The following is a 13,146-nucleotide window of genomic DNA, read 5'->3' as shown; positions in this document are numbered from 1 at the left end:
TGCAATAATCACAGAATCCTCTAAAATGTTATATAATACCGCCCATACTGGGCTATAACACAAGTCTTAAAAATCAAAACAATTTAAAATTATTCAATGTATACCATAGAGAGACACACACTGTGTCTGTCCACAGTAGAATTTACAAAGATATCAGTAACTGAAAGATATCTGGAAAAATCCTCAAAAAATGTGGAAATTAATCAACATGCTTCTAGTGGGTAAAAAGAAGAAATCACATGGGAAGTTAAAAAATATTTTAAACCCATCAAGAATGAAAACAACGTACCAACACTTGTGGGAATGTAGCTTAAACAGTGCTCAGAGAGAAATTTATAGCATCGAATGCTTTTAATATAGACATGACTAAAGCCCACAAATTAACAATGTGAATGAATTTCTACCCTAAGGAACTAGAACAAAGGGAGGTAAAACCAAAGTAAAAAGGATAAAGGTGAATAAAATGCACACATAGTAAAAAAAAAAAAAATTTTAATCTTCTCTTTGAGAAGATCATAGTTAGCGCCCAAAGTAGGTTCATTAAAGGGGGAAAGAAATAAAAGTAAATCACAAGATGCCTCAGATATACACACTCCCTTAAGGCAGAAAGGAAAATGTGAAAGAACATTTGGGCATCTCCGGGTGATATGGACAGAGTCTCCACCAGATGACAGTAATTCACACCCTCATCATTACCTCCTGCAAGGTCAGGCCACAGCCTCTTTGATTTCTCTTAAGTTTAAGATATGCTGGGGCGCCTGGGTGGCTCAGTTGCTTAAACGTCAGGCTTCAGCTCAGGTCATGATCTCACAGTTCATGAGTTTGACCCTGTGCAGGGTTCTGTGCTGATAGCTGGGAGCCTGGAGCCTGCTTCAGATTCTGTGTCTCCCTCTCTCTGCCCCTCCCCTGCTTGACTCTGTATCTCTCTCTCTCAAAACTAAATAAATATTGAAAAATTAAAAAAGGAAATAAGATATGCTGCCAAAAGCAGCTGTATATTCAATGCAATCACTATGTAAATTCCAATGGTCATTTGTACTTTTTCTTTGGAAAATGTCTATTTGGGTCCTTTGCCCATTTTAAAATCAGGTTATGTGTAATTTTACTATCAAGTTGTATGTTTTCCTTACAAATTTTGGATGTTAACCCCTTATCACATATGTGGTTTGCAAACATTCTTTCCCAACCTGTAGGTTGCCTTTTCCTTTTGTTGTTTCCTTTGTTCTGTGTGGTCATTAGACACATGAAACGATGCTCAACGTCACTAATCATCAGGAAAATGCAAAAACACAATGAGATATCTCCTCACACATGCTAAAATGGCTAGCATAAAAAAATAAAAACAGATGTTGGCAAGGATGTAGAGAAAAGGGAACTCTGGTTAACTATTGGTGGGAATGTAAATTGATATGGCCACTATAGAAAACAGTACGTGGGTTCCAAGGAAGGAAAGGAAAGGAAAGGAAAGGAAAGGAAAGGAAAGGAAAGGAAAGGAAAGGAAAGGAAAGGGGGAAGGAAGGAAGGAAGGAAGGAAGAAAGGAAGGAAGGAAGGAAAGAAAAGAAAGAAAGAAAGAAAAGAAAGAAAAAGAAAAAGGAAGGAAGAAAAAGAAAGGAAGGAAGGATGGAGGGAAGGAAGGAAGGAAGGAAGGAAGGACAGAAGAAAGGAAGGAAGGCAGGCAGGCAGACTATATGATCTAGCAATCCCACTTCTGGGTATATACTAAGGGAAACAAAACCAGGACCTTGAAGAGATATATGCACCCTCATACTCACTGCAGCATTATTTACAATAACCAAGATACGGAAACAACCTAAGTGTCCATCAATGGATAAATGGATAAAGAATTGTGATATACACACAATGGAATATTAACCAGCCATTAGAAAGAAGGTAATCCTATCGTTTGAGACAACAGGGACAACAATGAAGGCAAAATGCTAAGTGAAATAAGGCAGACACAGAAAGGAAAAAGACCTGCATGTTGTCACTGATACATAGAATCTAAAAGAGTTGAATACGTAGAAGCAGAGAGTAGGATGGTGGTTACAGGGGCAGAGAGTTATGTAAGACAAATTGGTCTAGCGATCTTGTGTGCGGCATAGGAGTCTAGTTCATAATTTTATATCGAACCCTGGAAATTTGCTAAGAGAGTAGATTTCAGGTGCTCTCAGCATACACGAGAGATGGTAACTATGAGAGGAGATATGTTAATTAGCTTGACTGTAGTCATCATTTCTCTACATGAATATAGCAAATTATTTTTTATACCTTAAATATATACAATTTTTATTTTAAAAATTAATGGAAGAATAGACTGAGGAGTATGAAATGGTGTTAGTAAATACAGATTTCCCAGCTCACTGAAAAATATGGTCTGCAGCAGTCAGGTGTGTTTTTATGATCCGATGAATAATTCGGTCTTATTTCCAACTTTATCGAGTGAGTATTTTTTAAAATATTTAACATGTATTTATTTTTGAGAGACAGAGCATGCGCAGGGGAGGGGCAGAGAGAGAGGGAGACACAGAATCCGAAGCAGGCTCCAGGCTCTGAGCTGTCAGCAGAGAGCCCGAGGTGGGACTCGAACCCACGAACCATGAGATCATGACCTGAGCCAAAGTTGGAGGCTTAACCAACTAAGCCACCCAGGCGCCCCTCAGGTAAGTATTAATGAGGAATTTGGTTGGCTCCAGCAAAGCTTTTGGAGATGTATGTAATATGGAGGAAAACGAAAATAACACCAAATGGATCTATGCTTTGAAAATAAAAGTTTAGTTTTTCATTAGGAAGCTGTATAGACACCATCAGAGACTCAGACCCATGAGAGGTTGAGAGAAAGAAAGGTCCTTTTCTCTACCTTCTGAGGTTCTTAGCTGGGGCCTAGGAAAGTAAATTTGTCTGACAAAAAATAGATTGACCTAAGGGGACACCCGGGTGGCTCAGTCGGTTGAGTGCCTGATTTCATTTCAGCTTGAGTCATGATCTCACGATTCATGGGATCAAGCCCTGCACTGGGAGCCTGCTTGGGACTCTCTCTCTCCCTCTCTCTCTGCTCCTCCTCTGCTTTCTCTCTCTCTCAAAATAAATATAACTTAAAAAAAAAAGATAGATTGATGTGAGAAAAATATAATTTATTAACATGTGGCAGGTGCATACATGTGGGAGAAACTCAGTGATGAGTAACTCTGACGGGAGATTAGAACCTGGGGCTTATAGAGCATCATAGCAGAGAACAATAATGCAGAGAAGTGACAAGACAAAGGAAAAGGAGTTTAGGATTTTAAGGTGCAACGTGGGAAGGTAGTAACTATGTTATGTTAACCAGGTTTGTTATGTGGGTGCCTCTCAGCTGTCTCTGGGCGGGTAAACGTCTAGAGTCCTCAGTACAAGTCTAGGCTTGCTTTCGGGCAAATGGTAGGGGAGAGCAGAGAGTTGTGGGCTTTTGTTTTGACATCTGCTATTTCTCAATTGCCTTCAGCTTAAAATAATCTTTATGTCTAAGTGGCATATTTGGGGTGGCATATTCTGACATCCTACGGGGACAGACAAGGGCAGGAAAGGGATGCCAGAGGGACAGTCTGGAGGAGGAGGTGACGGAAAATGGGGGTCATGTCCCTTGCTAATTTTCTGTTTCTGGCAGTGACTCACACATCTGCCCCATCCATTGTTTCCAGCATTCACAAGACTTTGTCACATACAATGGCCTTTGGGCTTTGGGATCTGAGCAGATAAACAAGGCAAGTACCACACTGAGCCGGAAGGAGCTGGTGCAGGAACGCAGATCCAGACGTGGTGAGGGACGCTGGCAGCCTGAGATCAGGTACAGTATCAGTTGAGCACAAGCACCCTGGGAACCTAAGAAATACTGGAAAGGGATTTACCGACCCGCATTTCTGAGGGCTGGAGATTTCGGTGTGTGATTCAGATGCAAAAGGAAAGGCTGATGCCAGGAGGTTGGGGGATTTGGCTTTGTGCCAGTTACATGAACTTACTGGGATGTTACTTGCGGAGTGCTAAGCACGGTTCTGGACACAGAAAAGCGGGTTGGCGGATTGTAGCTATTGTATTACTCTCATTAACATTATCACGATGATTATCACGATGGTTACCAGATAAAGGAGTAAAAAATGCATGAGTTATTTAAAAGCTTTAAAGCTCTCTTTTGTCATCTTTTTAAAAAATTATTTTCTTAATATTTCTTTCTTTATTTAATTTCTTTATTTATTTTGAGAGAAAGAGACAGAGCACGAGCAGGGGAGGAGCAGAGAGAGGGAGACAGAGAATCTGAAGCAGGCACCAGGCTCTGAGCTGTCAGCACAAAACCCGACACGGGGCTCGAACCCGCGAGCCGTGAGGTCATGACCTAAGCCAAAGTCAGACGCTTAACCGACTGAGCCACCTAGGCACCCCTCTTTTCTCATCTTTTAGGATAGATACCCTATAGTGTTGTCACAACTATAGAGACCAGAGGAAACATATATTAATTTTAAAGACTGCAGTCAATTCTTTTTTACTGAGTCTGCTCAGCCACCTCTTACAGAATTGGCCCTAAAAAAAGAAAATCCTCCTTGGGATGGACAGGGAAGGACGATGGAGGCATTATGTGTCTTGCGTGTGTAGAGTGGATGGTTGTGTAAATGAGCAAACAGAAATAGGAAGGATCGCTCTACTGTTCCCACCAGAGGCCACTGCCAGGGCTCCAGGAAGCAGCTAGGAGGGGTGTGGTTCAGGTGTTCCAGAAGACAGGCGGGGCTCGTTCTTGAGTGGCCCCGTCATCTTTATTCCAGGAGGTCAAACTCAACTCCAGCCTGTAACCAGGGCAGCAGAGCTGGTCTCAAATGATGTGGGAAAACCATTTGAAACAATGAATTGTTATCCAGCAACGTTGCCTCCACTCTGCTTCTGCACATGGCAAACTGTGTATTCCAGACACGCTCTGCCAGACCCATGCCAGCTCCCACCAAGAGGTGCAGTCCGAGTCCCCTTGCCCTGGGACCCCTCAGGCCTTTGTGACTGTGTCAGCTGAGGGAGCTGTCAAAGCAGTGAGGGGCCACTGAGGGGGCCCTGAGGTCACAAAGCCACACCTGGCTTTCCCTTTCCCAGGACACACACCATGGGAGTCCCAAGGCCCTGTGTGACAAGGCTGGCTGCAAAGTGTGGCTTGAGAGACCACGTGGAGAAACAGATACCCAACAGGCTCCAGCTCCACCAGTCCCCGCAAGGAGCCTCCCAGCCCCGGTGCCAGGTGTGTGCATGAGCCACGAGATGGTTCCGACCTCATCTGCCTGCCAACTCGTGAGCATTTCTTAGCTCCAGACACCCAGCTGATCCTGCTTTATCTCTAGGACCATGAGAGAGAATGATGAAATAATAATTTCTGAAGTTTATTTATGTATTTTGAAAGAGAGAGCGCAAACAGGGGAGGGGCAGAGGGAGGGGGGGAGAGAGAATACTGAGCAGGCTCCATGCTGTCAGCACAGAGACAAACGTGGGGCTTGAACCCACAAACCACGAGATCACAACCTGGGCCAAAATCAAGAATCGAACACTCAGACAACAGAACCACCCAGGTGCCCCAAAATAACATCTTTTAAAAGAGCTAGGTTTGGGGCTGATTTGTTTTGCAGCAATAGATAACAGGACACCTCTCCTTCCCCTCTTTACACCCACGTCCCAACCATGTAATGCATCAATGGTGACATTTTTCCACTCTTTGCTGAGATGCCTCCATGTGGCCTCAGAATCTTTCTCAACACAGCCCTCCTGAAAGATTTGGTCATTGTGGCCAAACAACCAAGCTCTTTGATTTTCCCGGACTGGAAGGCCTTTCACTTATCTTCCAGCTATGACATTCTATTAATTAGACTGTCACCTTCCAAGCAAAGTGAGAAATTCACAAACTACAGGCAAATAGATCCTAACAGTGTTAATAAACACTAATAGAGAACATCTGTCATAAACTCATGCCTTCACGAATACTAAGCGGCAACAATGGGCCAGAAACTCTGATAGGCGGCAGGAATGGAGACAGATGGCCATCAGCCAAGAAAGGTCTAATCTTATGATCAGCAGCATATTGTGTTGCATCTAAGCCTGCACTATTACAGTAGACACTAGCTGCAGGCAGCCACTTAAATATAAGCTTTAGTTAAAAGTTAACAGAATTTAAAATTCAGATCCTCAGTCATACCTGCCCAAATGCTCAGTGTGGCCAATGGCTGCCATGTTGGACCCCACGGATGTAGAATACTCCCATCATGGCAGAATGTCCTGTGGGACAGCACTGGTCCCACTGGTCTCATCCCAATCCTCTCCCAGTGAGACACAACAGGGGGGCAGAGTTACAGAACGTAAAGAATATGGAAACTCCATGTTCTTTTGCATAAAGGCCTGCATCGTGCCCTTGAATGCTTATATTTACACAGCATTTATAAGTTGGCATCCCGCTTTCCCTACTTGGAAAAAAGCTTCCTTGAATGAGTGGTTTGGATTCTCAGTGCAAACCCACTACTCCATTTCCTATGGTTTTTGTTGTTGTTTTTGTGAAGGTAACTTATGTCTTAAACTATGAAGTCTTAGTTTAGCACTTAAAAAGTATATGTTGTGAGCATACAAGGTGTAGACCAAAGATCCAACACCTGGGTTTATTTAGTGAGCTACAGACAAAGTAATGGAGGGTTGCCACCTTGTTGTAGATTGTACACACTTTTATATTCATTCACACAAAAGCCCATGATGCCTCTGCTAACATCCCCTCTTCTGAGGGTCCCTATGCTACTTGGTGCTTTCCCGACACATATGAAAGGGAGTGAAATCACACCCTCAGAATCATCACCCCCATCCCCCAGAGCTTCATCACCTGATGGGGCCACATTAAGCTTTATCAATCTCTTCCTCATCCCCACAAAAATTACTCTGCGACAACTTGAAAGGGATCTTACAGATCATACTTTCAAACATTAATCTTAAAACCCTTCAGCAGCTTTCCTTACCCCAGGCATAAAATCAAAACCTGCATTTTTCTTTTCCCTATGTTCCCTGGCATTCAAGATTTCCCTTGACTTCCAAAATCCTCATTCTACTTCTAGTTTAAATTTTTCATTTTTTGCTCCCAGTTCTGAATCACTGTTCATGAACAGCCACAAGCCTGTCCTCCATTTCATCTCCTGAGCCACAGTTGTCATCTTGATCTAAAACCTCAGATGCCTTGGGTGCCTGGGTGGCTCAGTCGGTTAAATGTCCGACTTCAGCTCAGATCACAATCTCACAGCTTGTGGGCCCGAGTCCAGCATCGGGCTCTGTGTTGACAGCTCAGAGCCTGGAGCCTGCTTTGGATTCTGTGTCTCCCCCTCTCTCTGCCCCTCCCATGCTCATGCTCTGTCTCTGTCTCTCAATAATAAATAAACGTTAAAAAAAATTTTTTTGGGGGCGCCTGGGTGGCGCAGTCGGTTAAGCGTCCGACTTCAGCCAGGTCACGATCTCGCGGTCCGTGAGTTCGAGCCCCGCGTCGGGCTCTGGGCTGATGGCTCAGAGCCTGGAGCCTGTTTCCGATTCTGTGTCTCCCTCTCTCTCTGCCCCTCCCCCGTTCATGCTCTGTCTCTCTCTGTCCCAAAAATAAATAAACGTTGAAAAAAAAAAAAATTAAAAAAAAAATTTTTTTTTTAAACCTCAGATGCCTCACATCCCTTTTATTCTTTATTTTCAGCCCATTTTAGTATCGATTGGCCTTGGTCTGATTTTTTTTAAATGTTTATTTATTTTTGACAGAGAGAGAGACAGAGCATGAGCAGGGAAGGGGCAGAGAGAGAGAGAGGGAGACACAGAATCCAAAGCAGACTCCAGGCTCTGAGCTGCCAGCACTGAGCCTGACGTGGGGCTCAAACTCACAGAGTGTGAGATCATGACCTGAGCTGAAGTCGGATGCTTAACCGACTGAGCCACCCAGGTGCCCCATTGGTCTGATTTTAAATGTGATTTGGCTCTACTGTTTACCAGACTTTTATCATCTTCTTTGTGGGCATTTTCATTTTTTCTAAAGTTTGAAGTTTTACCCTATAAAATCTATTAATGTTTTATTTAAGGCATAACATTCCTACGTGTCTTCTTAGGACTCTCACATGGGAGGAATACCTTTCTGGTTTCAGTAGCAAGAAGAGGGCGGCGTTTCTATGTGAATCATGAACCAATGGGATCATGCTCCGGTCTAAAGCGAACCTTTCCATTTTGGTCCACTTCTTTTTCTTTCTTTCTCATGGATGACACTTCCCCTGCTGCCCCTCTTGTCCCCTCTATTGAATCCATAAAAACTAAAAACAAACACACACCGTTTCTTTGACGTTACGTCACTGATCAGCCGCTGCTTCTTGTCTTTGCTTAGTTTCGCAGCAAAGCCCTTTGGAAGGAGTGTCTAGTCTGTCTCCACCTCCTTCCCTCCTCCTCTGGGGGCCTGACACCACTCAGGTCTGGCTCATGCCCCTCCTCTCACCAAATGGCTCCGGTCAATAAGGGATCACAATGCGTCCCACGCAATCTCGCTCAGCCCTCCCTTGGCGTGTTGTTGATCTGACCCCTAGTTATGCGGCAAAGGGCAGCTGCTCTTAGGCATCCCTGCCTGGAAGGACAGGCAGCAGACAGCTTGGGAAGTGTGGAGGAGACAACTGGAAGGTAGGTGGTGTTCAGGAGAGAGCCATCAGCGGCCAAAGAAGGGGTGGGAATTATGCATAATATTTAGAGAATTAATAAAAAGGATGGCTTTCAGTGTACAGGTGCAGGAGACAGGACAAAAGCTTTCAGCCTATCCTTTTCTTTTTCTTCTATTATTATTGCTATTATTAGTATCATTATAAAAGTACTGTCACTGGGGCCAGTAAAAGTAAAAAGCCTCAGAGCTACTATGTAGATTTAAGTGTGACTTATTTATTTATTTTTAATGTTTATTTATTTGTGACAGAGAGAGAGAGAGAGACAGAGCATGAGCGGGGGAGGAGCAGAGAGAGGGAGACACGGAATCCAAAGCAGTCTCCAGGCTCTGAGTTGTCAGCACAGAGCCTGACACTGGGCTGGCACTCACGGACTGCGAGATCATGACCTGAGCCAAAGTCGCTCAACCGACTGAGCCACCCAGGCGCCCCTATTTATTTATTTTTAATGTTTATTTATTTTTAAAAGAGATAGAGAGAGCGTGGGCAAGGAAGGGGCAGAGAGAGAGAGAGAGAGCGAGAGACAGAATCTGAAGCAGGCTCCAAGCTCGGAGCTGTCAATACGGAGCCCAACGTGGGGCTGGAATCCATGAGCCGTGAGATCATGACCTGAGCTGAAGATGGACACTTAACCGAACGAGCCACCCAGGCACCCCTAGTGTGACTTATTTAAACAGACTGCTGCAAACACTCATCCTACTTTTAGGTCCATATCACTGAACTAACATAGATCTCTACTTGGTGAAACGTTCACATGCGGATCAAAGGATTCAAAAGCAGAACCATTTTATTGCCAAGTTGTTTTCTGGACACACACAAAATGTCAGAAACAGATTTAGTTCTTTCAGATGGTGGAGAGATGGGTCAGTGAAGGCCACTTTGGTGGCACCCAGTGAATGGGGACAGGAGTTGACGGATGTGCTCAGAAGAGATGCTCTAGGATAAGGTGAGTTAATGGGTCCTCATCAGACCCTCAGGTTATGCCTGGGCCAAAATATTAAAGAAGACACTCATTGGTACCCCAACCTTTTTCTAAAAAAGGATTTGACGTGATCTTAGTGTGATGGGGTTGGCGATGGGGGATCAATTTGTACCACCAAGAAGGGAAGCAAGAGAGCCCTCTTGGGTCTCCTCCCAGATTAATAATTATCTGTAATAATGATATCAACATTAGCATAGGATTGTGAATGGTGTATGGCTAGAAGGGAAAGTGTGTTTCCCCTTAGTATAAAACCAGAAAAGCGTACTAATTAAGTTGATGGCATTACTTCCAAACGTACAGAGGGGTGTTATCTTGTACTCATGGGCGAAGGATGAGAGGCAAAGATAAGCTGTTCAGATAAGTCGGAACAGTCTCCGTGACCCAGGAGCCCCTTGTGGTTGGCAATGTGCCCCTGGCCATTTCCAGAGGACCGAAGAGAGAGCATTGTACAGAGGACCATCAGCTTTGAGGCTTTTCCTAACTTTCAGCCAAGAAAAGTGCACTTGTTAACAAAGAGGTTTTCTTAGAGGGAAGGTAGCAATATCCCAGATTGCCTGGGGCTGTCCCAGTTTATGCCTGTTGTCCTAGCATAATTTAGGAATAAATGCCTTGCATTCTAACAAGTGTCCCAGTTTGGATGATGAATTATTTGACCAACTTGCTCAGGGAGCACCAGCCTGATGTGTGCCTCAATTTCCTTGTTGATAGATGATGGTAATTTAGAAAACCTTTAAGCAGAAGTCCTCAGTCATTGTCTCCCTCTCCCTCTTTGTCTCCCCTCACACATACACACACACACACACACACACACACACACACACACTCACACACTCACACTTGTTTATCTCCCTATAGCTACATTCCTTCATCTGGCAAATGCTGTCATGCTTTCTTCAGCAGGAAAGACTATAAAATGAGTTCAAAGAGCTCAAATCCAGGCTCTGTCACTAGCTGTACAACCAACCTGCATTTGTTTGCTTAAAGAAAATGTCTATCTCATATGGCAGTTGTGCGAACTAAGATATCATTTTTAAGATTCCTAGCACATAATAGTTATTCAAGAAAAATTTGTCCCATTATTTTACAGGAGTAAAGGTCAAAGGAGGCTTAATATTATCTTATTTAATTATGCAAACTTATTAAGCAATAGATGTGTTTAGTAAGTGAAATCCAGGGGCTCCTGGGTGGCTCAGTCGGTTAAGCATCCAACTTCAGCTCAGGTCATGATCTCACGGTCTGTTGGTTCGAACCCTGTGTCGGGGTCTGTGCTGACAGCTCAGAGCCTGGAGCCTGCTTCAGATTCTGTCTCCCTCTCTCTCTGCCCCTCCTCGTTGCGTGCTCTGTATCCGCCCCCCCCCCAATCCCCGCTTCAGAAAATAAACATTAAAAAAATTTTAATTTAACAAGTGAAATCCAAAGAGGAGCTGTGTGCATGTACCTAAAATTCCAGGTTCTTTCTCAAGACCATCTTTCTTCCATGCCAAAAATGGCCAAAGTTTCACTACAAGCTTCTAGTTCCACAGGCTTAACAAAAGTGCAATTTAATCAAAATGCAAGTTTTAAATTGCAGCCCTTTTCTGAGACATTCCAGATGTTGAAGGAAGGGAACTACTGTCTTGTGCTAGGAGATTGGCACTCTGTCAGCAGCAAGTGTACAGAAGGAGAAGCTGGAGCTTGAAAAGGTTATTTCAAGATCACGCAGCTAATAAGTGGCAGAGCAAAGACGGGACCCACCACTAGCCGACCCCAAAGCTCTTTAAATATTACACAAAATTCCTTTTTGTTTCTATTCCCCCAAAGATTACTGCTTGCTTCAGAGTTTGAATGATCTGTCTGAGGTCTGCTCCCAGTAGCCAAATATCTTTTGATTCCCCTACAATAGTGACCAGTGATAGATACGCAGAGCAGTCTGGTTCCCTTTGTCCCCTTCTGTGTCCGTCTGTCCTTTCGTCCTCTCTCTTTCTCTCTCCCTTATTTTCTCCCTCCACCCTGTTATTCATTCATCTATGTACTGGTTCTTCCATACAAGCACACATTCATTGAAACACATACTCGACTGCCCTTTCTATACCGGTATACTGTTCAAGGACTTGTTACTTTAGAAGGACTTGTTACTTTAGAAGTTCACGTTCAGTGAAAAAGAGAGATGTATAAACAATACGAAGCAAAACTAGGAAGGGGAAAGGGAAGAAATGGGGAGGAATTTCAATGTTTTACCTTGGATACTCAAGTCACTACTACTCCTTTGCCACAAGGACACAGTGGTGCAGTATCTGTATTAAGAAATACTTTGGGGGAACAGCATGGAAGCTTTTTGTGTGTCTCGTGTCCATGAAATACAGCCAGACCAACACTAAACCATCCTACACACCTAAAAAAACTGATTGGAGGATTAACACAACAGTCTGCACAACCTGAACCACAGAATTCAGCAGGTATGCGGAGTGGACAGGTGAACTTGGGGAGAGAGAAGCTGGTGGCAGGCAGGGAGCCGCCTTTGCAGGTGGAGAGAGGATGGAGACTGGGGCGGGGGGAGAATATGGAAAAGCACCCCTCCCCAAAAGCAGCTAGAGAGAAAGTGGAAAATTGGAAACAGCCGCAGGGATTAAACTAAAATGGGAGAAAGGAGAAAGGAGAGGGTTTAAATTCCATTAAGACTGTAAACAAGGGGAGCACGAAGGCTGCAACTCCACAGCTCCATACCTGGCAGTGCTCTGGTGGGAAGGGCGAGTCCCCAGGAACAGAGTGGCGTCCTTGAGGTTCTCGGGCCACATGGGGAAAAGCGGTTCCACTGCTGGACGGGCATTTGGGAGAGACTGTTGAAGCCACCTGGTCCCAGCAGACCCCGGAAGGCAGCCACATTCGCCAGTGCTGGGGCAAGGTCGTTAAGGGTGAAGCCAGGTGCCAGATGTGTGTTGGGATTTTCCATAATCCCTGAGACGCTGCTGCTACACTGTCTCGTGAACTTTTTCTGGAACGGGCTGGCACCTGGCCGCAGTCTCGGGGCACCAACAGCAGCAGGGTCCAGCCGGCGTTCCTGCGGGCAGCCGATATTTGGCCACTGCTCTTTCGGCCATTGCCCGGTGAGACCCTCCCCCAGAGGGGCAGAAGTGGGCAAAGCCGCAGTCCTTCGGAAGTAAGGGGCCGGGGAAAACAGCTGCATCTGAGACAAAACTCGGGAGAGAGGTACTGCCTGTGGCCTAGTCACGAAGAGTGAAAAAGTGGGAAGTGGATGAAAGCTGAGGCAGAGGATGGGTGCACGATTGCTGATCTCGGAGAACAGACTGGGTGGCTGGGTGGCGCCATTTTTACCACTCCCGCACATGCGCATACGCACCTACGAGCCCTGCAACACTCCACCCCAGTAGGCTAGCAGCGCCATCTAGTGGAGAGAGGAGCCATTACACTGAGCCCCGCCCAAATGGGCCAACCTCCCTCTTCAAGAACACAAGTCTCACCGCCAG

This window comes from Leopardus geoffroyi, chromosome B1, assembly GCF_018350155.1.
Source record: "Leopardus geoffroyi isolate Oge1 chromosome B1, O.geoffroyi_Oge1_pat1.0, whole genome shotgun sequence".
NCBI classification, from domain to species: domain Eukaryota; kingdom Metazoa; phylum Chordata; class Mammalia; order Carnivora; family Felidae; genus Leopardus; species Leopardus geoffroyi.
Note: the sequence above shows the minus strand (reverse complement) of the source record.